The sequence below is a fragment of the Gobio gobio genome (assembly GCF_949357685.1).
Source record: "Gobio gobio genome assembly, chromosome: 12".
Taxonomy (NCBI): domain Eukaryota; kingdom Metazoa; phylum Chordata; class Actinopteri; order Cypriniformes; family Gobionidae; genus Gobio; species Gobio gobio.
In genome coordinates this window covers 12,139,861-12,165,313 of record NC_137105.1, presented here as the reverse complement: position 1 = coordinate 12,165,313, position 25,453 = coordinate 12,139,861, and the positions used below count along the sequence as shown (strand labels likewise).

General features: G+C 39.4%; 1 protein-coding gene across 2 annotated transcripts in view; it reads right to left on the bottom strand.

The window, feature by feature from the left end:
* The window catches only part of nkain2 (sodium/potassium transporting ATPase interacting 2), a gene marked incomplete at its 3' end in the record, with an annotated part of 246,288 nt that overhangs the window by 199,063 nt on the left and 21,772 nt on the right, over positions 1 to 25,453 (bottom strand). The window lies entirely within an intron of this gene.

Below are 25,453 nucleotides of genomic sequence, written 5' to 3'. Positions count from 1 at the left end.
CCTTGGTAAGAATAAGTGACTTTCAAAAACATAAAAAATATAAACCCAAATGTGTATATTTCATTCATCTCACTGGAAATGAGCGGTCAAATCGAGTGCACTGCATTGTGGGATACAGTATTCAACACATTATGCTGACATGTAGGTCATCCGAATATTCTACACATTCAGAAAATGTGCATGCTCTGCACAATACATATACTATATAGAGCAGAAATAGTATTATGCTCTTCCAAACACAGCCTGTGATAAATCATCTTTGACTAAAGAAGGTTTTTACATCACGTCATCAAAATGCAGCATAAAATATGATGGCGATTCACAGATTGCCATTTAATTGGATGTGAATTATTAGAGCATATGAATCAGTAAATAATGAATCAGCTATATCTACACAGTATTTAAATAGACCTCGTTGAGTGGTGGAGGAGGCCGGGATATTTTAATATATTGAAGAGAGGACTCTTGAACGGGGATGCTGATGACAGTAGGTCTTTGTAAGTACGTCATCATAGCGTCCAGTACACCATGACCCTCTCAGTGCCCAGTGCATCTGGCAGGAGACACTCTATGCTTTTCGTCTAATGCAATTTATCAGCCAATTCCATCCATCTTATACAAGCCCGGCACTTTAAGTCTCACACTACTTATGATATTGCTATAGAGCTACCACACACACACACACACACACAAGCATCAGCAGAGTCTTCTGATACGAGTGCCTGCAACTTCCTCTTCTGACGGACAAAAACAAAGAAATAATGGATCCGCAGATGAGCGAAAGTAGGATTAAATTAGAGTGATTCATTATTTTAATGGATGATTTAGCTTAGTCAACGTTTTGGTTTCAAAGTGTTTACAGCACAGTGCCCATCGTCGACATATGGATTTTTCATAAGAGCCGGTGAGCAAAGACTGCTGAGTGTCAGTTTGCGTAACAAATCGGTCTGTCTTGAGTAGTCAACCTTGATGAGGTCCAGGACACGGTCTGATTAGTGTTGAACAGCAAACAGGCAGTGTTTTGACTCAGACGCTACCGTAAAGATTTGACATTAAATCAGCAAAGCTGAGAATCAACCTTCAGTCCACATGCTCCTTCTGAAAAAAAAAGGTCATAAAATAACGCTAAAATTATGTGGTAGGTTAAAAGGTGTTACTGACAACACATTTACAACACATAGGTAGAAGTAATACCTTATAGTTCTAGATGATATTATCAATTCTGCTTGATTTCTCAAATTAGGCAATGCATAATTGGAAGATAAAGAATATTGTGAGAAATACAAAGGATATGAAAGGAACATTTCAGGTTTAGCTCAAGTTAATTTAAATGGAATTTTTTTTTGTCAACATTGAAAATAATAAGAAATGTTTCTTGAGCACTAAATAGGCATATTAGAATGATTTCTGAAGGATCATGTGACGCTGAAGACTGGAGTAATGATGCTGAAAATTAAGCTTTGCCATCACTTCCTTCTCATTTTAAAATAAAGATTTTTGTTTTTTAAAGGGGTCCTATAATGCCCCTTTTTATAAGATGCAAAATATGTCTCTGATTTCCCCCGGGTGTCTTTTTTATAGCATGTTAAAATTGTCCCTTTTGAGGGTGAGCAAAAACCAAGCGGCAACCTCCTGCAGTTTCTCTTGAAGCCAATACGGAAGTGACTTAAACTGCAATTCATCGACTGGCCACTAGGGACAGTGGCCCAGAAGGGAGCAGAATCTTATTGAGCCCCAAATTAAAATGCCCTACTTTACAGCAGAAAAAAAACATGTTTACAGCCTGGTACAAATTGTGGTTTTGGTCTATACGGCTAATTTTGCCCTTCATGACAACTGTGAGGGGGGTGAATGTTTTTATAACTCATTCGTTTACATTATATAAAGCCTTAAAGTTCTGCATAATTAAGGGAGTGGTCACTTTGAGTGACAGGTGGATAGCCATTTATCTGCTGTCTGTTAGTCATCGCGTCACCTCAGCTCCGCCCACGTCCCGCCTCTTTGCCCATTTTCTGTTATCCGGGAGTGACGCGTGATGAAGCCCTGCCAAGATGGCAATGGCCAGCTTGTCCTTACTTTACGTTTCAAAACTGCTCTTCAGAATCCTATGGGTGACGTCACGGACACTCCGTCCATATTTTTAAGTACAATTGTCTGTCCATGGGGTAAGAAAAATATCTTATGTCATTTTTAGATATTTAGACTAGAAACAAGATAAAAATACTAAATAAGAAAAGCATTTTTTGCAGTGTGGCAAAAACGTGCCGTTTTTGTGTTTTCCTTTAAATGCAAATGAGCTGCTGCTGCCGGCCCCCTTTCAAAAAGAGGGTGGTGCTTTAAGAGCTTGGGTTAGCAGCTGCGAGTATCTCACGCAGACGCACTGAAAAGGTCAAAAAACTGTTCAGCCTTTTATGTTCAAACCGGAGTCTGACAATCATGGAGAGACTCAAGAAGAAGTGACAACATGTAGAATGCAACATGATGTTTCTGAACGTCCTGCCATGTTGTTAGTTGATGAATTTATGTAACTGATGTGGAGTTAACTATCTTTAAGTCATTGATTGGCATATTCTGTCATAATAATCTATAAATCGCTCATGTGGGGACTGTTATAAGATGCCTACAGAGCCAGAGAATATATGCTGCATGGTGATAGAACAGGTATAGTTTAGTTGAATTACGGTTATAACTTAAGCTGTCATCTTGCTTTTATGACATTCTATTGCATTTGTATTACGTACTGTATATCAATAAATGTGAAAAGACGGATGCGACAGCTTGAGCAGACTCGCAAATGTGCTCTACTACAACAGCTCTTCTTCTTCGCTAAAGCTGTCCAACATGGCCTCACCCCCTTTGTTGCGTGTTTAGGGTTTTAGGGTTAGTGATGTCACTAACCCATGAAGAAGCTTGTTGTAGTCCCTACCAGGCATTTGTTGTAGTCCGTAAAAAGCGATTTCTTTAAAAGAAAATATCTCCCTTTGCTTTGAACTTTGAGCATCATAACTTTGCAGATGTTGTTTATGCTCAAACAGCAACATTACACACTAACTAAAGTTAAAAAAGGTAAATCATAATCAACCATCCCTTTAAATATATATATATATATTACAATATTACAGTTTTACTGTACTTTTGATAAAATAAATGCAGTCGGGGTGAGCATAAGAGCACATATAAAAAATTCACAACAAAATACAAATAATTTAATCCATTCACTTGTTCCTATTCTAACCAGGGTGGGAGTGAATGGGGCATATCCATAAACATTAAAATGATGCTTCAATAGTACAGCCATAAGATGTAAACAATTTGCATGTTAACATGATTTTAAATGTAAAATAAAATATCTCACAAAAATAAAAGTACATTTACTTCCCATTTCACAACGTTGTTGCCACGACAACACAACATCATAAACCCTCAAACCACATTACAGCTCATATAATATAGGCTACATTTTAATGGAGGGTGCACATTATAAAAATGGTACATTTAACTCATGAATATTAATTGCATGATGTTCGCCCAGTAACTGTTTTCCTGGCAGATAAGTAGGTGATAACCAAAGTAGAATAACTGCTTATTTGTTCATTCATTCAGTGCACAGTGTTTACAACACTTGGCAGAAGCTCCTGCTTGCCTAATTTTTTGCCCTCAGGCAAAGCTAAACAAAAAGATTCCTCATAAAGTGGGGGAGAAATACTTAGGTTTAAAAAATATATATATTTAAATGCTCATTCCCATTATAATGGTTGCTATAACACTGCATGGTGTGTAGTCAATCAGTCTAGGTTGTTCATGAAAATCTACTTTTTCCAATAAGATAACAAAATACTACATTGCCGTTTCTAATGTCACAATGTTAATGCATTGAGCTATATAAATGAGGAGGCACAGTCCTCACATTTTTTATACACCGATCAGACAACATTATGACCATTGAAAGGTGAAGTGAATAACACTGACAAACAACTTATCTCTTCATTATCTCGGCACCTGTTAGTGGGAGCAAGACATTTTGTCCTCAAAGTTGATGCGTTAGAAGCAGGAAAAATGGCCAACCATAAGGAGTTCCCAGTCTGCAGTGGTCAGTATATATCAAAAGTGGTCCAAGGAAGGAACAGTGGTGAACCGGCAACAGGGTCATCATGGGTGACCAAGGCTCATTGATGCACGTGGGGAGCGAAGGCTGGCCTGTGTGGTCTGATCAAACAGACGAGCTACTGTAGCTCAAATTGCTCACGAAGTTAATGCTGGTTCTGATAGAAAGGTGTCAGAATACACAGTGCATTGCAGTTTGTTTGCGAATGGGGCTGCATAGCCGCAGACCAGTCAGGTAGCCCATGCTGACCCCTGTCCACCGCCGAAAGCAACCAAAATTAAAAAGTGTAAAATTCACTCGATTTTATAAGTAACTGTCCAACAGCGCCATCCGCAGGTGAAGTTACAGAGGGAGGCGCACCTCCTCTGTCCCCAATGACTTAAAACAGACACCCTGAAAAAACTGTCCGCAGGTGAGGTGTGCCTCCTCTGTTATAGTTAAACTATAATTGTTGCTAGTATCAACATAAACATTTAAAGTAACTTCCCTAATACTGATCTGCACAATAGTGAAATGGTAAAATGCAGACATAGCATAACACGGGTTACCAAGACCAAACTCACAGAAGTCTTTGCACTCAGTACAACTTTAAAGTGGAGATGGTTTTGGCTTACCAAGTGCCTTTTTGACTTGTTCGCCTTTTCTCACACACACACACGCGCACACAGTCACACACACATACGGTAATAAAGCAAGTGAGAGATAAATTGTGCAGAGAGATAACAGATCAATCAGTCCTGAAGGCTTGACAGCAAGGGACAGTTTGTCTTATTTCCAGCCACCCTCAAGCAGTCAAGTGCTATCAACTCCTGAGCTGTGCTGAGCTTATCCGGGCCGCTCAGAGCTCTCTCTCTCTCTTTCTCTCTCTCTCTGATTGTCTCACTCTTCAAGCCTGTCTCAGTCTCACTCATCTATAGTTTCCATCTCCTTTGCACACATGTTTCCTCTCTCCCAGCTTATTCCCTCTTTCCACCCCTTCTGTTTGACCCCCAATCTTCCTTGCTTTTGTTCTACCTCCATCACTTCCAGTCTCTCTCTCTCTCTCTCTCTCTCTCTCTCTCTCTCTCCAATCATCACTTTCTCTGACCCAATGCTCCTCAAACTGTACACTATTAATAAATAATACTTTAATAATTACTATAAATACATTATATTATTTATTATTTTAATGTTAAAATAAAATGTATTCATAAAAATGTGAGATATATATAGTGTTGGGGAGTAATGGAATACACATAACGGGATTAGGTATATACTATATATATTACGTATATACACTCACCTTAAGGATTATTAGGAACACCTGTTCAATTTCTCATTAATGCAATTATCTAATCAACCAATCACATGGCAGTTGCTTCAATGCATTTAGGGGTGTGGTCCTGGTCAAGACAATCTCCTGAACTCCAAACTGAATGTCAGAATGGGAAAGAAAGGTGATTTAAGCAATTTTGAGAGTGGCATGGTTGTTGGTGCCAGACGGGCCGGTCTGAGTATTTCACAATCTGCTCAGTTACTGGGATTTTCACGCACAACCATTTCTAGGGAAAAACATCCAGTATGCGGCAGTCCTGTGGGCGAAAATGCCTTATTGATGCTAAAGTTCAGAGGAGAATGGGCCGACTGATTCAAGCTGATAGAAGAGCAACTTTGACTGAAATAACCACTCGTTACAACCGAGGTATGCAGCAAAGCATTTGTGAAGCCACAACACGCACAACCTTGAGGCGGATGGGCTACAACAGCAGAAGACCCCACCGAGTACCACTCATCTCCACTACAAATAGGAAAAAGAGGCTACAATTTGCACGAGCTCACCAAAATTGGACAGTTGAAGACTGGAAAAATGTTGCCTGGTCTGATGAGTCTCAATTTCTGTTGAGACATTCAGATGGTAGAGTCAGAATTTGGCGTAAAAAGAATGAGAACATGGATCCATCATGCCTTGTTACCACTGTACAGGCTGGTGGTGGTGGTGTAATGGTGTGGGGGATGTTTTCTTGGCACACTTTAGGCCCCTTAGTGCCAATTGGGCATTGTTTAAATGCCATGGCCTACCTGAGCATTGTTTCTGACCATGTCCATCCCTTTATGACCACCATGTACCCATCCTCTGATGGCTACTTCCAGCAGGATAATGCACCATGTCACAAAGCTCCAATCATTTCAAATTGGTTTCTTGAACATGACAATGAGTTCACTGTACTAAAATGGCCCCCACAGTCACCAGATCTCAACCCAATAGAGCATCTTTGGGATGTGGTGGAACGGGAACTTCATGCCCTGGATGTGCATCCCACAAATCTCCATCAACTGCAAGATGCTATCCTATCAATATGGGCCAACATTTCTAAAGAATGCTTTCAGCACCTTGTTGAATCAATGCCACGTAGAATTAAGGCAGTTCTGAAGGCGAAAGGGGGTCAAACACAGTATTAGTATGGTGTTCCTAATAATCCTTTAGGTGAGTGTATTATAATTAATTATAATTATTATCTTCATTTGTAGGGGGAAGGGGAAGAAATGGGATTAGACCTTAGTCTTTCATTAGGTATGCCCAATGCTGCCAACAGACTAAATGCAATTAAATACAATAATATTGTGAAATATTATTACAATATTAAAATAGCTGTTTCAATTTTAATAGATTTCAATATGTAATTTATTGCTGTGATGGCAAAGCTGAATTTTCAGCAGTCTTCAGTGTCGCAGGATCCTTGGTGCTCAAGAATTATTCATGACTTCTTTTTAATTCTATGTAAACAACTGCTTCGCTTGATCTCAAAACAACAAAATATTATTTTGCAGTTCTGTTTAAAAGGGGCGGAGATTCATGCTGAGTATATTTACATGGGCTCGGGGCTGTTAGGAAAAAAACGAAACTTTTTCTTTTTCTTTTCTTTTTTTGGCTAAAATGTATGAAAGCACTCTTCACTTATTAAAAAAAAAGTCTCACACAGTCCCCCAGTGTGTTGCTGTTGTAAATGCAACCTGCATTCACAAGTTCTTGTGGTCTTTTAATCATGTACTCTAAATGCATGATAATTTTCCTCCATCAACAGTTTTCTGACAGTCTGACACCAGTCACGACCTATAAAATGCCGCAAATGCTGGCGTCCATAGGCCGTCTAGTAATGAATGTGTCAGAAATTTTGCTACTTAATTACCAGTCATGGAAGACCGGAGGATGTGCTATTGCCTATGAACTCGTTTTTGGGCTGGTTAGCACAGACGTGTGCAGATTACAGAGCGAAACTCTAATGACAATTCACAAGGCGAATGGGAATTTGTCCGGCAAGAAAGGCTCAAGAGAATAGAAGACTATTCAACTCTTTTTTTCCCCCTGTATAAAATTAAATATATGAATCTAAATGTATTCTCACCATTAAACACCTACAAATGGTTAATGATAAAACCTTTGAGCAGCAGCTGTGACCTTTCATTTCGTAGGTCAAGCAATTAAATAAATTAAACAGGAAGACAATATTGACCTGCTCCTGTCAAGCCTACCAATGAGGGTCGCAAGGGCATCAGCCTCATTCTCATTTTCTGCTATTACTCATGTCCATGTGACATCGCCCAGGGTCAGCACATATTTCCCATAAGTGAAGACTCTATTAATGTCAAGCCCTAAAATGATGATCGATAATCTACAAGTGCATCCTCAAGAAAACGTTGAGTGATGCTACATTATATAAGGACCGTTTAAAGTTTGTGGGCGGAATTCAGATGAAGAATCATGTTAAAAGGACAGGTCACCCAAAAATAAAAATGTCATTCCAAACCTGCTGTGGAACGCACTATCCATACAATGAAAGTCTATGGGCTCTAGTGTTGCTCTTTGAAATGTAATCTTTTGTGTGCATACAGGTTTGGATCAACATGAGTGTGAGTAAATGACAACAGAATTTATAGGTGAGCTATCCATTTAATGACAGCAAACACATGTAACATGAATCAGTTCCACACTGGATTACACAACATTAGTTTAGCTTATAGAGAATATAAATACCAGAGAATTATGTTAAACAGGGTAAACAGACAGCATTGTACACATTCTCATCAAGCAAGCCAGAAACGTCTCAGTAAATCACACACACACGCACAAAGTTGAAGTTTAAAGAAGGCTTTGTTAGAAATATGATTAGAATATTTAATGAAAGGTGTAGTCTCACAAGTCAAAGCATATGAAATCACTTTAGATACTGCAAGAAAAATATAGACAATAGGTATTGATGCCACACTCTAGGGCTTCTTTTTTTTATACAAATTATACGTAATACTCGATAATTACATTTGAAATGAGACAAGAGCTCCATCTGTAACATTTAAAAGAGATCCTCTATTGTTCACAGAATTTGAAGTTTGTTGTCTGAAATTTGCTTGTTTTGAGAGTCATGCAAAAAAAAAAAAGACTTTCTGATCTACAAAAAGCCTCATTTACATAAAAATGAGGCATATTTGAGCTTAAAATAACATCAATTTAAATGAGTGCCTAGATGACCTGGATTGCAGGTGGTTTACAAATAACCGTGTTTTTTTCCTGAAAGTGGCACAACTGTTTAGCAAATTCACCCCAAAGGAAGACACTATAAACCATCCACTGAACAGCTAATGAACACAAGAATACAATATTTTCTTTGTGACTTATAAAAACAATTTAAAAGGTCACACAGGTCTGTTATTATAAAGTAATAACAGAAGACCCCAAATACTACAAAACTAGTCTTGACATCAACAGAACACCAGTCACTTCAACAGCAGAAACGATGACTGCTTTCCACATCTAGAAACTATGACTGCTTACAAAAAAGGCTACCATTTCTTTTCTTCTTGCTCACTATTATTCTCAGAAGTGAGGTAAAACACCCAAAGCATTATGGGAAATTCATTACCCACTCTCACAAACTCTTAAAGCCTGAGAAAGTGATGTATGTATGCCCATTTTTCAGCTCAGAAGCGACAGCTGTATCTGCTGACAGGAATGCATACGTCTAATCCTCAACAAACTGGGACAGAATGACAGTGCGACACTAACGTGTGGCGTCCCTGTGAGTTTCCGCCCCTGTATTCAATGCTAGAGTCATGTCTTTTACTTCACACAACCCACTGGTCTCACTGTCACTCTAGCTGAAGCTCCCACCAATGGGAAAAATAAAACCAAACTCTGATCCAGCATAGACTCAGGGTACAACCTTGTGGCTACGCCCGCCACCAACAAAAACACTTCGAACACTAGTGCATTATCACTATAATAAGGCCCAATAGGTACAAAGGACCAAGGTACAAAGGAATTTATTGATTATATAATATACTGCATGAACTCATTTTTGCAATAAAATAAGCATTTTGAGAAAATAAGTGCTCTTCCAGCATGGTCCATAAAACAAAAATGATTATTTTCTTAAATATAATAAAATGCAAGATAAAATGCAAAAATGGATGGATGATAGAACGATGGATGGACGGATGATAGAATGATGGATAGATGGATGGTAGAACGATGGGTGAATGATAGAATGATGGATGGATGAATGATAGAATGATGGGTGGATGATAGAACGATGGATAGATAAATAGATGAATGAATGGATGGATGATAGAACAATGGATGGATTGATGGATGATAGAATGATAGAACGATGGATGATAGAATGATAGAACGATGAATGGATGGATGAACGGATGATAGAATGATAGAACGATGGATGATAGAGTGATGGATGATAGAATGATGGATGGATGGATGGATGATAGACTGATTGAACGATGGATAATGGATGGGTGGATAATAGAACAATAGATGGATGGATTGATGGATGGATGACAGATAGATAGATGGATAGAACAATAGATGGATGGATTGATGGATGGATGACAGATAGATGGATAGAACAATAGATGGATTGATGGATGGATGGATAACAGATAGATAGATGGATAGAACGATAGAACAATGGATGGATGGATGAATGATATAACGATAGAATGATGGATGGATGATAGAACGATGAATGATAGAATGATGGATGGATAATAGAATGATAGATGGATGGATTGATGGATGATGGCTGGATGGATGACAGATAGATGGATAGAACGATAGAACAATGGATGGATGGATGGATGGATGAATGATAGAATGATGGATGGATGGATGGATGATAGAATGATGGGTGGATGATAGAGCAATGGATAGATAAATGAATCGATGGATGAATGGATGATGGATGGATGGATGGATGATAGAACGATGGATGGATTGATGGATGATAGAACTATAGAACAATGGATGATAGAACGATGGATGGTAGAACGATAGAAGATAGAATGATGGATGGATGGATGAACGGATGATAGAACAATGGATGATAGAATGATGGATGGATGGATGGATGATAGAATGATTGAACGATGGATGGGTAGATAATAGAACAATAGATGATGGATGGATGACGGATAGATAGATGGGTAGAACAATAGATGGATGGATTGATGGATGGATGACAGATAGATGGATACAACAATAGATGGATGGATCACAGATAGATAGAACGATAGAACAATGGATGGATGGATGAATGATAGAACAATAGAATTACATTTTGCATTTGGCAGACGCTTTTATCCAAAGCGACTTACATTGCATTTTACATTGCACATTTTATATATTTGTCATTTCTTGCTTTCCCTGGGAATCGAACCCATGACCTTGGCGTTGCTAGGGCCACACTCTACTGTTTGAGCTACAGGAAACCTATGGATGAATGGATGATAGAACGATAGAACGATGGATGGTAGAATGATGGATGGATTGTTGGAGGACGGCTGGATGGATGACAGATAGATGGATAGAACGATAGAACAATGGATGGATGGATGAATGATAGAATGATAGATAGCATTTTGGGACAAGTGCTCTTCCAGCATGGTCCACAAAACTAAAATTATTATTTCCTTAAAGGTCCTGTTCTTCGTGATCCCATTTTTCAAACTTTAGTTAGTGTGTAATGTTGCTGTTAGAGCATTTATAATACCTGTAAAATTATAAAGCTCAAAGTTCAATGCCAAGCGAGATATTTTATTTAACAGAAGTTCCCTTTCAAAGCCTACAGCGAACGGCTGGTTAGGACTACATCCTGGTATTTCCTGCTTTAATTACGTCAGTAGAGCAGTATGTCGACTAACCTCCGCCCACAAGAACGCGCGAAAAAGGGGGCGTGGTCTTGTTGCTCCCGCGTGGAGAATAGGAAGTGTTGCGTTCGTATAGTTTGTTTGTTGCCATGTCGTCGAGACGCTGTTATTTTCATCCCGGAGTCAAGTCACCTTTGTTTGGCTTTCCCAGGGACGCTGTACTTAGAGATCATTGAGCGCATGCATCCCCCTTATGGTGAGAGGCGTGACCTTTCCGGTAACGTGCGCTCTGCGTGCCCTAAGCTGCTGTCGAATCACAACACGGGAACCGCTGGCACAATCGAAACTCGTTACGTATTTCATGGAGTTCTTTCAAGCCGTTTTGAGGACAGTGAAAACAGCAGTATACAGATAAGTAAATTGTGTGAAAAATACTGTGTTTTTTTACACGCGAAACATGAACACGTTATATTGCACACTGTAAACACAATCAAAGCTTCAAAAAAAACACGAAAAACGGGACCTTTAAATATAATGCAAGATAAAATATATAATAATGGATAGAACGATGGATGGATGAACAGATGATAGAATGATGGATGGATGACAGTAAAGCCACAAGGAAACTTTTGTGCAGGTTCAATACACCTCTAGTGAAGATCTCGGCTATTAGCAAGTTGAGATCTCAATTTAGCTGGACTGGCTGTAGCGTCAGCAGGACACAGAGAACAATAATGGCAGCTGACATGCCTGACCTTTCCCATTAAAAGAGCCTGGCTGTTTAATACCGGCTGCCTCCACATCTCATTAGCCAGCTCAGCACCTTGTGCAGCACCATGCTCTGTGACTGAACCCAGCAACTTCAGCCACCACTCGTTAATTAATTTCTGCCCATTATACACCTCTCTAGCTCTCGTTTCTGGGGTGTGTGCGTACATGTGAGTGTATATATATATCCACAGTATATATGACATTTGTGCGTGTGGCTTATTTTTCTTATTTAATAAACCTGTTTTTCTCCCTCAATATGTCTTTCTCAAGCATATGCGCAACAAAATGCCTGTGTGGTTTATCAGTGATTATACAGGCTTATGCTGTTCCATGTGACACCTTGGCAGGAAATAAGGGGAATTATTTATGTATATATGCATAGAAATGCAAATGTGCAAACATACTTTTAAGACACATAAATCAAAAAGAAAAGAAAAAAAGAACATATATGAAGGAGATGGTGGTTTAGTGGGTTAAACCATTGAACTGATACGCAGAAGGTTGCTGGTTCGATCCTTGAGCAAGGCACTTTACTCCATGTTGCTCCAGGGGGATTGTCCCAGTAATAAATGCACTGTAAGTGGCTTTGGATAAAAGCGTCTGCCAGATGAATAAATGTAAATCTCAAAAACACCTATGAAAGTATATTAAAGGATGCATTACACTGATCAAAAGTGATAGTAAAGATGTTTACACTGTTACAAAAAAATCTATTTCAAATAAATGCAACACTTTTGAACTTTCTATTCATCAAAGAATCTGGAAAAAACACATCATGATTTCCACAAAAACATTAGGCAGCATAACTGTTTTCAACATTGATATTAATCATAAATGTTTCTTGAGCACCAAATCAGCTCAGCATATTAGATTAAAGGGGGGGGGGGGGGGGGGTGAAATGCTGTTTCATGCTTACTGAGCTGTTTACACTGTTAAAGACTTGGATTCCCATCCTAAACATGGACAAAGTTTCCAAAAAAAAGTTGGACGTTTGATGGAGTATTTCTGTGCCAAAAATACTCCTTTCCGGTTTCTCATAAGTTTCGGAAAGTTATTTTCGAGTATGGGTATATGTGACGTCAGATGGGGCGGAATGTCCTTGTACGGGCCGTGCGGGCTCTTCTCCCGGAAGGGCGCGTGCGCAACTAGAGCGACAGAGCAAGCCGGCTGCGCTGCAGTCACAGGACTTCATGGAATCAACAATGTCACCAAAGCAAGACAACCCTGCACAGCTTCCCAAAGAACCCAGCGTTAATGGGACAGTGGATGGAGTTTGTTTTTCCAGAGCAGGAGTTGTGAAAGTGTTTGTTTGTTCCCTGAATTTCGGCGCCGATGGTTTATAAACAAGGTACAGTTCAACTCCGGATTTGCAGCTCGTCTAATGCTGAAAGATGGAGCGGTCCCAGCGAATAAGGTTCACGGTCGTGTGTTGGAAGCAGGCGGAGAGTAAAACTGCTTCAAATGTCTATGTGTTGCTATCGATTCCATTGTTTTTCTATGTAAACATGCATAGCTCAACGCAATAGCTGCGTGCTCGTCATTCTTTATCTCCGCCCAAACGATATGCCCCCAGAAGCTCTGCTTTTTCCGGAAAAGCCTCGGTACAGCGTATCTTTCTTTTATAAAAATAATAAAACTAAAGACTTTTCGGAGATATGAAAGATGCAATACTACTCTACAGGTACTCAAGATTGAGATGAGATTGACTGAAAATTTGTGCCCCCCCCCCCCCTTTAATATCGAAAGGATCATGTGACACTGAAGACTGGAGTAATGGCTGATGAAAATTCAGCTTTGCCATCAAAGGAATACATTACATTTTAAAATATATTAAAGCAGTCATGAATTGAGAAATCAACTTTCCCTTGAGCTTTTGATATATAAAAGGTCATGGTAATATAAGAATATCCTGTAAGTTTCAGAGCTGAAAACGTCCTTGTTAGTCAAAGAAAAGCTTTTATTGATATCCTGTACATTTTTATTGATACACCAGGCCCAGCAAACTCTCAGAATGTGCCAGGCTATGACGTGAGAGAGTAGTGAAGCGCCGCCTCAACAGAAGAAGAACAATGCCTGATTCTGTAGCCCTGGATAATACTTTATTTGTGGTATTCTTGGTTCATTACTACCTTGATGTGCGTTGTTCACTCTCTTGACTCCATATTTGAAGGGCGCAAACCCGCGCACGTGTGTGTGTGTGGTTCGCAGTTATACTCATCGATTGGGTGGGCCAAGTAATATTAATAAAAAGATATCATTCCAATCAATCGCGGGTGGATGAGAGATGAATCATTGTGTTTGTTTGATAAAGACGTTTTGCGAGCCCTGGCTGTGGGCTGGGCGATTCATTCCTGTTGCCGTTTGCCACACGCTTTCACTGACAGGGGGAGCAGAAGCTCATTAAATATGCAAATCTTATCCAATCCTAGGCGTGTACTTCCAAGTCTTCAGTGCGGCACACCCATCAAAACTGAGCGTGTCTTGAGAGAGCCTCAAAACCAGGGCAGAAAATAGCCTATTACTTATTCATTATGATGTTTTTGAACGTAAAAACCACGTGAACGCAGTAAGTTGACCTCAGACAACAGTATAAAAAAAATAAAAAAGTTCATGACACCTTTAAAATTGAAGACAGTTATTTTACATTTTAATGATATTTCACATTATTACTGTTTTACTGTATTTTTGATTGAATAAATGCAGCCTTGGTGAGCATAAGTTGTCCGGCTATCACCAGACCAAGCTCAATTTAAGATTGAAGATTGGTCTGGGGAGTCTGCTATCTATTTTCTACTGCACAAGAGGCGTGATCAACGAGCATAATTCAAATGACTCTGTATGCAATTGGATAGTCCTTCAACCAATCAGACCACAAGAGGCGTGGTCAACGGACATCGATCCATCGCTTCTCTATCCGTCACCATGTTAAACCCGCCAATAGCGCGCCAGGTGGATAAGCCAGTCTGTGATTGGTTCCCGCAAAAGTGTGACAGAAGCAGGTTTCCATCCTGAGCTGCAGGGCGAAATCAAATCACCGGGAGATCAGGCTGGGTTTACCCAGTCTAGAGCATAAGAGAATTCTTTCAAAAATATTTAAAAAATCTAATTTAACCTCAAACTTTTGAATGGTAGTGTATGTATGTTTTCATCTTACATCTCAAAATATGAAGAAAATGTGTTAAAATGTGTCAGATTCTATTTCCAACATGTAGACTTGCCTTTTATTGGTGGCATGGGCAGTTTAACTTCCTGTCACGGGAGGAAAAAGTTCAATCCCAATAAATCTGAGTGTAAAATGACACAGCATGGCATTTTAAGTTTTTTGATGGCCGATTTCTTACTATAAAATGAAAAAGGTTGATTCTTTGAAATCCTCACTCTGCAGAGCCTTTCCCAGGGGGGCGTCAGACAAGCATCATAAGCACGAGGAAATCCATCATTCCTGACCACTTCCCCCAGTTCTACAAGGTCACCATGTCGAAACAGGCAGTCTGACACTGGCTCTGTCACCTCCAATGCAATCAGAACCTCCCCACAGCGGCGCACGGCTCACAGGTTTCAAGGAAATTATATTTATGAGTGGCAGACAGCGATCACTTTTCCACTGACAACCAGAACAATGCCGCCAAAATGCAGGCAGGCTGACTCACGATCGTGTGTTTGAGATTCCTAAAATGGGGCGTTTAGGGTATTACAAAGAGACATCCCCAAATGACCTGACAAATGAAGCAGGTTTATGGAAGAAAAAAATGGGTCAACAGCAAGCATTTCAAATGGGAAAACAGTAAATGTGTGTGTGTGTGTGTGTGTGTGTGTGTGTGGGCATGTTTTTGTGAAATATTAGGACACAAATGTGTATAATGACATAGGTATGACATAGGTATTACAAAAAGAGGGTGAAATATGAGGACGTTCCCCATGTCCTCACTTTTCAAAATGCTTATAAATCACACAGAACAAGTTTTTTTTCACAGAAAGTGAACTGCACAGTCTCCTGTGAGGGCTAGGTTTAGGGGCAGGGGCAGTGTAAGGGGATATAAAATACGGTTTGTACAGTATAAAAACCATTACGCCTATGGAATGTCCTCACATTTCACAAAAACAAACGTGTGTGTGTGTGTGTGTGTGTGTGTGTGTGTGTGTGTGTGTGTGTGTGTGTGTGTGTGTGTGTGTGTGTGTGTGTGTGTGTGTGTGTGTGTGTGTGTGTGTGTGTGTGTGTGTGTGTGTGTCGGGCTACTAGTGTTAAATTACTCTTCCCAGCAGGGCGACTAAAAGAGTCAAAATCTGCTATGGAGTAAAAATGAAACAACAGTTTTAAGAAGTTTTCACTATTATTTACAACAGGATCTGCATTTTCATGGGTTTAAGTAAAATATTTTTGATATAAGAGATAATAAAAATCACTTCTTTTCCTAGTAAAAAAATTAACTTGATTTTCAAAAGTCAACGAATTTGTGAAAGCTAAATGTAACATTTTTGGCAAGCCAAACATGTTAGTCTCTCAGTAACGTAATTTATTTAAAGGTAGGGTAGGCAATTTCAGAGAGGCTAGCAATAGCAAGCTAGCTTTGAAAGCATAAGATCCACACAGAAGAGTCTAATTACCCTGCGTTGCCTCATGTCTCAAAGCACATAACATTACAACAATAATAAATGTAAACAACTTACAGAGTTCTTACTTTTACCACCTGAATGCTACTGAATGCAGCATAAGCTTGTTATTTTGGTTCAGGATGAAATGTAAAAGGCTGCTGTTTGTTTACAGCGCTCGGTCTTGTCTACAACTCTGCATAGCCTCTAGGAAAGAGCTGATGATGTGTGATATGGAGAGTAGGGTGCTCGAAGGTATGGAAATACATATGTTGAATGGCAGGTAGGACATCGTATCATAGCATTCGGCCGAATGATTGGACAAACATTTTTTGGTCCTGAGACTTCCAAAGAAGACATGTACATTTTTTAAATATTTAGACCACATCTATTATTGATTGCTATCAGGATGTAAAGAGTTTCAACCAGTATAACAAAGTTTTTATTAAAAAAAAAAAAACGTATAATGAACTATAATGATAATAGAAAGAATGCATATTTTATCACCCTCATCTGTTTGAGTGAGCTGTAATATAGACATTTCAAAATAAGAGCCCCAGTGTATTTCAGGCTTGTTTATAATACAAAAAATAATTATTTCCCGTCTGGTTATTATTGGTATTTTGGTTACACAACAAACTGTATAATTTGATCCAATGGTTAATATATACATAATTCCATAAATATTGGAAATAATACAGTTTTTAAGCAGAAATATTAAAAAAGTGTACGTTTTGTATTAAAATAAATTAAATAATTTTGCACATCCCTGTTAAAAAAAACAACACTTTAAACCAGCTTAAGCTAGTTTGTTGGTCTCTCAGCCTGGATATGCTGGTATAAAAGGGTTTTGGGTACTGTCCGCTGCTAGACTGGGAAACCAGCTGGCCAACCAGCTGAACACCAGCTTAAACAAGATAAAAACCACTCTCAAACAGCTTAAGCTAACAGTTTTTTTCAAACAAAGATGTATACTAGGGTCTTAGGCCGGACTTGGGACTAAATGGGACTAAAAGTCTCCATTTGCTAAAACAACTGAGATATTAAAGAAATAATAATGCTATCGTAGAGACATACTGTATATGCAGTCAGAAGTAGTAGCCCTGCCCTACTGAGAGTTTTGACTGGATTCCTGGATGTTTTATTTGAGTGCTAAATGGTATATCTTTAAAATATAGGCTAGATCAGCGCCCTGAGGTGTAGCCATTGCGTTTGAAAATCTAAGCACACCTCCTACCGAGCGCAGCAGCAGTCATGACGGCTGAAAACAATAATTAAAGAACAGACTGCTGTATGAAGAGTGAATCTCAGCATGGCTAACTAGCTGAGCTGTCGACACCAGTCGACCAATTTGGCCTTTCTGATTAAAGCTGGTTGACCTAGGAATTCTAGCTTGTTGCTAATTAATAACAAATAAGTTTGAACTCCAGCACACCAGCATCCAACCTTGGGGACGGCAGGAAGTCAAAATCAAAATCAATCAATTTGTCAGTTTCACTTTTCAAACCAAGCCCAGAGACAGCAGATCAGCATAAACCCATTTTAATCTGGTAATCATCTGGTAAAAAGCGTGTCTAATACAGTTAACATATTCCATAAAGGCTTCTCTTCCTGTGCACCAAGAACGTAATTACATTTGTGTACTGTAAAATTAAGCCATTGGCAATGGCCTGAGGCACATTAAAACACGTGATCTGCCACCGTGTGCCCTGGCTAACAATGCCTTCAGTCCCCATAACCTGCTTCCATCATAACCGCCTCATGTGGACAACACACATCTGCTCCTCTCACTCTAATAGCTTTGATGGAACCCTATAGGTTCCTTTAAGAAGTGAGGGAAATTAGGCTGCTCCAGAGCCCTATGGTGCCACTTACTGTGGCTATCTTCTCGTAATAGACAATAATGTCACCTAAATAGACAGAATGTGGGCATGTGATTGAATTCTCTATTATCATGAGATATACAGGTGATTTAAAAAAAAAAAAAAAAGGATGCCAGACCTATAATGCTATGGACTATGTATCCAGCCATCCACCCATCTTCAAGAATTTTTAAACATCATTAAAAACTTTTAAAGGGTACATAATACACACCGTTTCTGCCAATCTCATGTTAATCTTGAGTATTTACAGTTTTATCATATTTATAAAAGACAGATTCGCTGTACCGATTCTTTCCGAAAACAGTGGGCAGAGCTAAAGAGTCACAAGCACACACCACACACACACAATACATCATGGTATTATCCCTGTATAACTTTCGATTCACTATACGTTCGTGTTTACATTATATGCTCTTACACTCTAAAAAATGCTGGGTTAAAAATAACCCAAGTTGGGTTGAAAATGGACTAACCCAGCTTTTGGGTTGTTTTAACCCAGCGGTTGGGTTATATGTTTGCTTAAAACAACCCAATCGCTGGGTTAGTCCATTTTCAACCCCCCCCACCCCCACCACACCCCTTTAAACAACACTTTACTTAGCTAAAATTCTAATTTCTTGGAATTTCTATTAATTTTAATTCTAAAATGATGAATGTAATAATTCCTTAGACTCAAATTTGAATTGTAATTCTGCATCCTTTTTAGCTTCAAATGCATTTCAAATTCAAAAAGTGAATTGGTTAAAAGACCCCAGTTAAAGACAGCAGGTGTTGCCCGGATAACGTTCAAAATAAAGAAGGATGGCTGTATAGTAGTATGTGCTAGATATGGGCTTTGACCTATACAGACCTCTAGATTCTCAACTGACCCGAACAGATGTGGAACAGCCCACCTCATCAGCGAGAGCGGTTCTTCACCTGAGCCACACCACAATGACAGATCACACGTCAGGACAGCCCTCGCAGGGATGGAGCCGTCCTTGACCAGGCATGCCATCGCAGTGTAAGAAAATCTCTTATCATGTTATGATATGCAGAGGCACAGTCGTAATCAGTCTAAGTGCCATGCTGAGGCGTGAACCCTGCTAAAATGCCATTCCGGGCACCCATAAAACACTTTATGGAAAATAAAGACCAATCTCACTACTAAGTATCGATCGTAAATTATCTTAACATTTGCAGGCAGTCAGCAGAGAGATATTAACCACTGGAAGTTATCAAAGGGTGTGTGTGTGGCTGTTTTGCTAGGACATGTTCACATGTATTGTAACTGTCTTCGGATTGGATTACGTGTTATCTTCATATTACAGCTACACCTTCATAGTTTAAAGGAACAGTTCGCCCAACAAATAATGATTCAGTTGTTATTTACTCATACTCATGTCGTTCCAAACGAGTATGACGTTCTTTCTTGCTCGGTGAAAAAATAAGACAGGATTGAACAATCCCCTTGAAACTGTTATGAAAGTTATCAAGTTATGAAACTGAAACGGTCCTAAGCAAACAAGAACTGGATAGCAGTAGGCCTACGTATACATTGAAGGTAAAGGCAAACAAAGAAACGTTAAACCTAGATTTCAGCTTGGTTAAATATTTATGATTCCTCTGGCATCAAAAAGCACTCACCCTAAAAGCTTTTCTTGTAACAATATGTTCTCAGGGAACAGCCTTTTGGATTACAGGACTGCACGCTTTAAACAAAGAGAATTAATACATTATCTCACAATCACGTAACTTCTTAACGCACACACTCACACACACACTGGAGGCATTGAATGTGTGTAGGTCTTGGTGAGTATTCACGTAAATACAGACAGTTTTGTCTTAAAGGTGCACTGTGTACAATTTAGTGGCATCTAGCAGTGAGGTTGTGAATTGCATCCGTCCACCGCTCACCCCTCCCTTTCGAAGCACATAGAGAAGCTACGGTGGCCGACACAGGACAAAGATGTCGTCTGAGCAGCAAAGAGTAGCTAGCGCTCTGTATAGCAGTTTTGTCCATTTAGGGCTACTGTAGAAACATGGCTGCGCAAAATAGTGACTTCACTGTAAGGGGACCCGGAGTATATGTAGACAAAAATGCCTCATTCTAAGGTAATAAAAACATAACAGTTCATTATGTAAGGTCTTTATACACCACTGAAAACATAGCTATGTATATTATATTGCATTTCTGTCAATAGATCCTCATAAATACGACACACTGCACCTTTAAGTGGACTGAACAGTTGAGAAAAAAGCATGTGTGTAACAATATTTTGGATCCACGCAGCCTAACGACGAGAGCATCAAAGTGGCCGAAAGTCATTCATTTTCGATGGGAGAGCGGCGCATCTCGGGCCCTGTCCCAAATGGCATTGTAAGTCTTGTGGACTTACAATGGCCGCTGCGTGCACGTGTCCGTTAAGTCCACCGCAGGGTGTCCCATTTGTCATTTTAGGTCTCAGAAGGGTGCTCGTGAGCGCCCCCTTTGAGGTCGATATGCGCCCTCGATGCGCACTTCTGCTGAGCCCGCACTGGTGCGAGCTATGCAGCGGACTTCTTCCCGGCATTCAAAGCGGAATTACGTCGTGAAAGTGCGCACTCAGAGGAAGACCGTGAAGGTTTAGGGTGCCATTTGGGACAGGGCCTCGGACGATTCAGGCATTGAGGAGAGTTGAAATCAGGTAAACGTTGTGGTAATGAGCAATGAAGTGCTCCGCTTGAGAGAATTTCAGAGAATGTAGTCCTGTAATCTTTGGTTCCGACCACATTAGTTCCCAAGCAAAATAGAGGAGAGGTTGATCGCTGTGTACTATTTATAGGCAGCATTTTTGCACTAGAACGCTTGTTTTTCAGTGGTAATGCAATTAATTTGCTCAAAACAACCCCTGATTTGACCAATTGCATTTCTATTACCTTTATTTAACCAGGAGAATAAACTCACTGAGATTAAAATCTCTTTTACAGAAGTGTCCTGGCCAAGATAGGCAGCTGAGTTTGCATGTACAGTTATACATTAAGTTACATGTAGACATAAAACATACAACCGATTAAAAACAATTACACACCATTAATTTACTCTCAAAATTATGTAGTAAAATATTGAAATAACTACATGTCACCAGTTCTTTTAGTTTCAACTCAGTCTGGAGGAAATTCCAATCTGAGGTTGCGGCATATTTGAAAGACGTTTTTACCAAGCTCAGTTCTGGCAAAGGGCACACAAAGATTATAATTTGATTCAGAACGTAATGTATAATTGCCTTGTAGTTTCCGTTTAACCAAACAACAAAGATACGTTAGCAGATAACCCAATATAGCTTTGTTCAGCATATACCAATGCATTTTTCTTCGGATGTTCAGCGATGACCAAGCAACCCGTTTGTATAAATCACAGTGATGTGTTGAGAATTTACAATCAGCATTAATGTTGCACTTCAACCAGGACAGTTATTGTAATGTAGGCTGCACACAAATTAATGTTAATGTTAATTAAAGACCACGGGTAGTAAACGTCTCCTATAAACTGCATGTTTAAACCTGTATAAACTTAACCATGAACACAAAAGCCACACCACACAAATGGCTTTTAATAGGTTTATTTCGTTAGCAAACATTAGTTCTTTCCAACGGTTAACTTATACCCTACTTGTGGTCAGTCTGCACAAATACCTCCTGCTTCAATGCTTTTTTGCTTTGCAGCCAAATTAAATACAGTTTAAAAAAAGACCACGGCCCAAGCATTCGATCTATGTCAGAGCACCAGCACGTCCACAAATCTTTCTACAGCGTCGTTGGCAGGGCGGCCAGAGCGAATTTTGACGCTCCCGCCGGCGGCGGTGTGAAAGCACAGTAATAAACCTGCTTCCGACTGCTTAAAGGTCCCCTTCTTCGCGATTCCATTGTTCAAACTTTAGTTAGTGTGTAAAGTTGCTGTTAGAGCATAAATAATACCTGTAAAATTATAAAGCTCAAAGTTCAATGCCAAGCGAGATATTTTATTTAACAGAAGTTCCCTTTCAAAGCCTACAGCGAACGGCTGGCTTGGACTACATCCTGGTACTTCCTTCAGTAGAACAGACTAACCTCCGCCCACAAAGAAACGCGAAAAAGGGGGCGCGGTCTTGTTGCTGTCCCACGTGGAGAAGCAGACGGTCACGTGGAGAAAAGGAACTGTTGCGTTGAGTGTGTTTATCGCCATGTCGTCGAGACGCTGTTATTTTCATCCAGGAGTCAAATCACCTTTGTTTGGCTTTCCCAGGGACGCTGTAGAGATTATTGAACGCGTACATCTCTCCGTTAAGAGGCGTGACCTTTCCAACGTGCGCTAAGCTGCTGTCAAATTACAACACAGGAACCGCTTTCACGTGCGCTAAGCTGTGGTCGAATCACAGCACAGGAACCGCTTGCACAATCAGAACTCGTTACGTGTTTCTGAAGGAGGGACTTTATAGAACAAGGAAATCACCAGCCGGTTTTAGGACAGTGGAAACAGCGGTATACAGATAAGTAAATAGTGTGAAAAATACTGTGTTTTTTTACACACGAAACATGAACACATGTTATATTGCACACTGTAAACACAATCAAAGCTTCAAAAAAACACGAAGAACGGGACCTTTAATGTTAATCAAATAACAATAGACAAAGAGAAAATCTCTCACTGCTCTTGACAGAAAAACTTTTGTAGATCTAATAAGAATCAATCAATTCAAACAGTGAAGACTAGGTAGGCAGTGGTTTATTTTTATGTTTAATTATTCCATTTCTGTTGTTAAATAAACCCATTAGCCTACCTGAAACCCTAAACCCGCTGGTTTACACTAACATTAAAATTACACTTTTTATGCAGCTATACAGTAAAACACTAGCTTGGTCCTACCAGACTATCGTACATTTCATTTGTACAGAGAATCTGGCCACTCTCCATTGACAAGCGTTAACTTCTTTGAAGGCGGGTACTCTGTTGAAGTTTAAAACTATTGGATCTGCCAAGAGCCACTCTGGATCTGCCATAACCAATCGCTAACGTTCGGTCGTGACGTATGTCATCTCAAACTAGCGCATGACATCAACGTCATCGTTCTCAGCCACTCCCTCTGTTTGCTGATAGTACTGAAGGAAAATGAAAATTGAGTGGAAGTACGTAGGAGGGCGGAGCCAGGTTAGTAAAACAATGCTGTTCACTTTCAAAAGTTGCAGGGATGCTTTCTTCTCACAAAAATAATGTGAAACATCATTTTCACTTTTCAAATATTTAAAAATAATTAACATTTATTTTATACACTTCATATCGCATCATATCGCATATCGAATACTGCATTATTGAATGAATTATCACATTTTTCTTCAATATCGTGCAGCCCTAGTACTAGTACTATTGATCAATTAAAACATTTTGATCAGTACATATTTGCTGAGAAAAGCACCCAAATGAGATAATTCAAAGATATTGCTGTGGCAGATGAGTGAAGCATTGAATCGACATGATAAAAAGTGGCTTTAGAAGTAAATAAATAGTTTATTTTCTTTCCATATTTAACATAAGCCTATTGTTGACCTACAGTACACAGCAAGTCAGTGGGAACAATTAATTGTTTTATTCTTTATAAATCTTGTTTCTTTTTTTTAATAATTAATCACACTAAATGAATGTGTCAGATTGACAGGCTCTGTAGGTATATGAGGCGAACAGAAGAAACCCACTTGAAACTCACTCCAGCTTGATCACATTTCACTTCTTATCTGCAAACAACCAGGAAGGAGACGCCACAATATCATACACTAAATATTGTCATCAACTCCATTATCTGCACTCTACGACAACAGGTTACAATTGACATGTTAAGCATGAAGCAGGATAAGGCTGTGACCTGAAATGCCATGTATTGTACTGTATATAATATACAGTATGTATTTATGGACTGATGTGCATGCTACACTGCTTGCAAACGTAACTGCACCTGAGAATATATATATACGGACAATAACACACTCTCAGTTTTACTTCAACTACGCTTGAACACACATACAAAGCTATGTAGCAAAAATGCTTTTATTCACAGCCATTCTACTGCCCTGCCTCGTTTCGTTCTGCTGAAGCACATAAGCGCCTTTGTCTGTATTCCCATGGGATCACATCCTCCAGGCTCTACCGCTGCAGTGAGGTAAAAACGCTTCTGCTGTGGCAACAACGCAGAGGATTTATCAGACAGGTGATACAAAAGCGTTATGGGTATTCATATTTCCAGACAATAACACAAGGGACTATTTATTATTAGATCAAAAACTATAGGCAACCGCATTAGGGAGAAGATTTTCTAACAAAGTTTGCTGAAACACTGCCAAACCGCAAAAGATGATGGCTTCATTCCCAGATGCAAAGCGAGGTAACTTTACCGTAAAACGACTTTTGTTAAGTGGACGGATACAAACCACCTGGTGTAGTGGTGAATAATTTGAATGACAGCAGCAATGACAGGCAAGCAGAGAATGGGTGTGCTGTCAATATTAGAGTCTAATTAATGGAACTGATTACACAGCTTGAATATAACAGCACTCACGAATGTGTTCAAAGACTGACATTAAAACATGCATTAAAGATGCAGTGTGCAATTTCTGCAGTACTACTTACATTTTTTTAAACATGTCAACTAAATTAAACTGGCGCTAGGCCTTTAGCCTCCTTGTTAGAGTGTCCGACTCTCATGCCGGTGTCATGAGAAATCGTGTCCTACTGTGAAATAGTGTCCGCTTAGGACCCCAGAGCGATTCTATTGGCTGAAAGAACTTTTAATGGGTAAACTGTTCAGAGCCTGATTACAATTCTTACAAAATCACATTTTGATTTTTGTCATTTAAACTGTGTTAAAATAGTCTTTAACATCTTGCAAAGCATATGTTTAATATACAACCCCAAATCAGAAAAAGTGGGGACAGTATGGAAAACGCAAATAAAAAAAAAAGAAGTGATTTCTAAATTTACTTT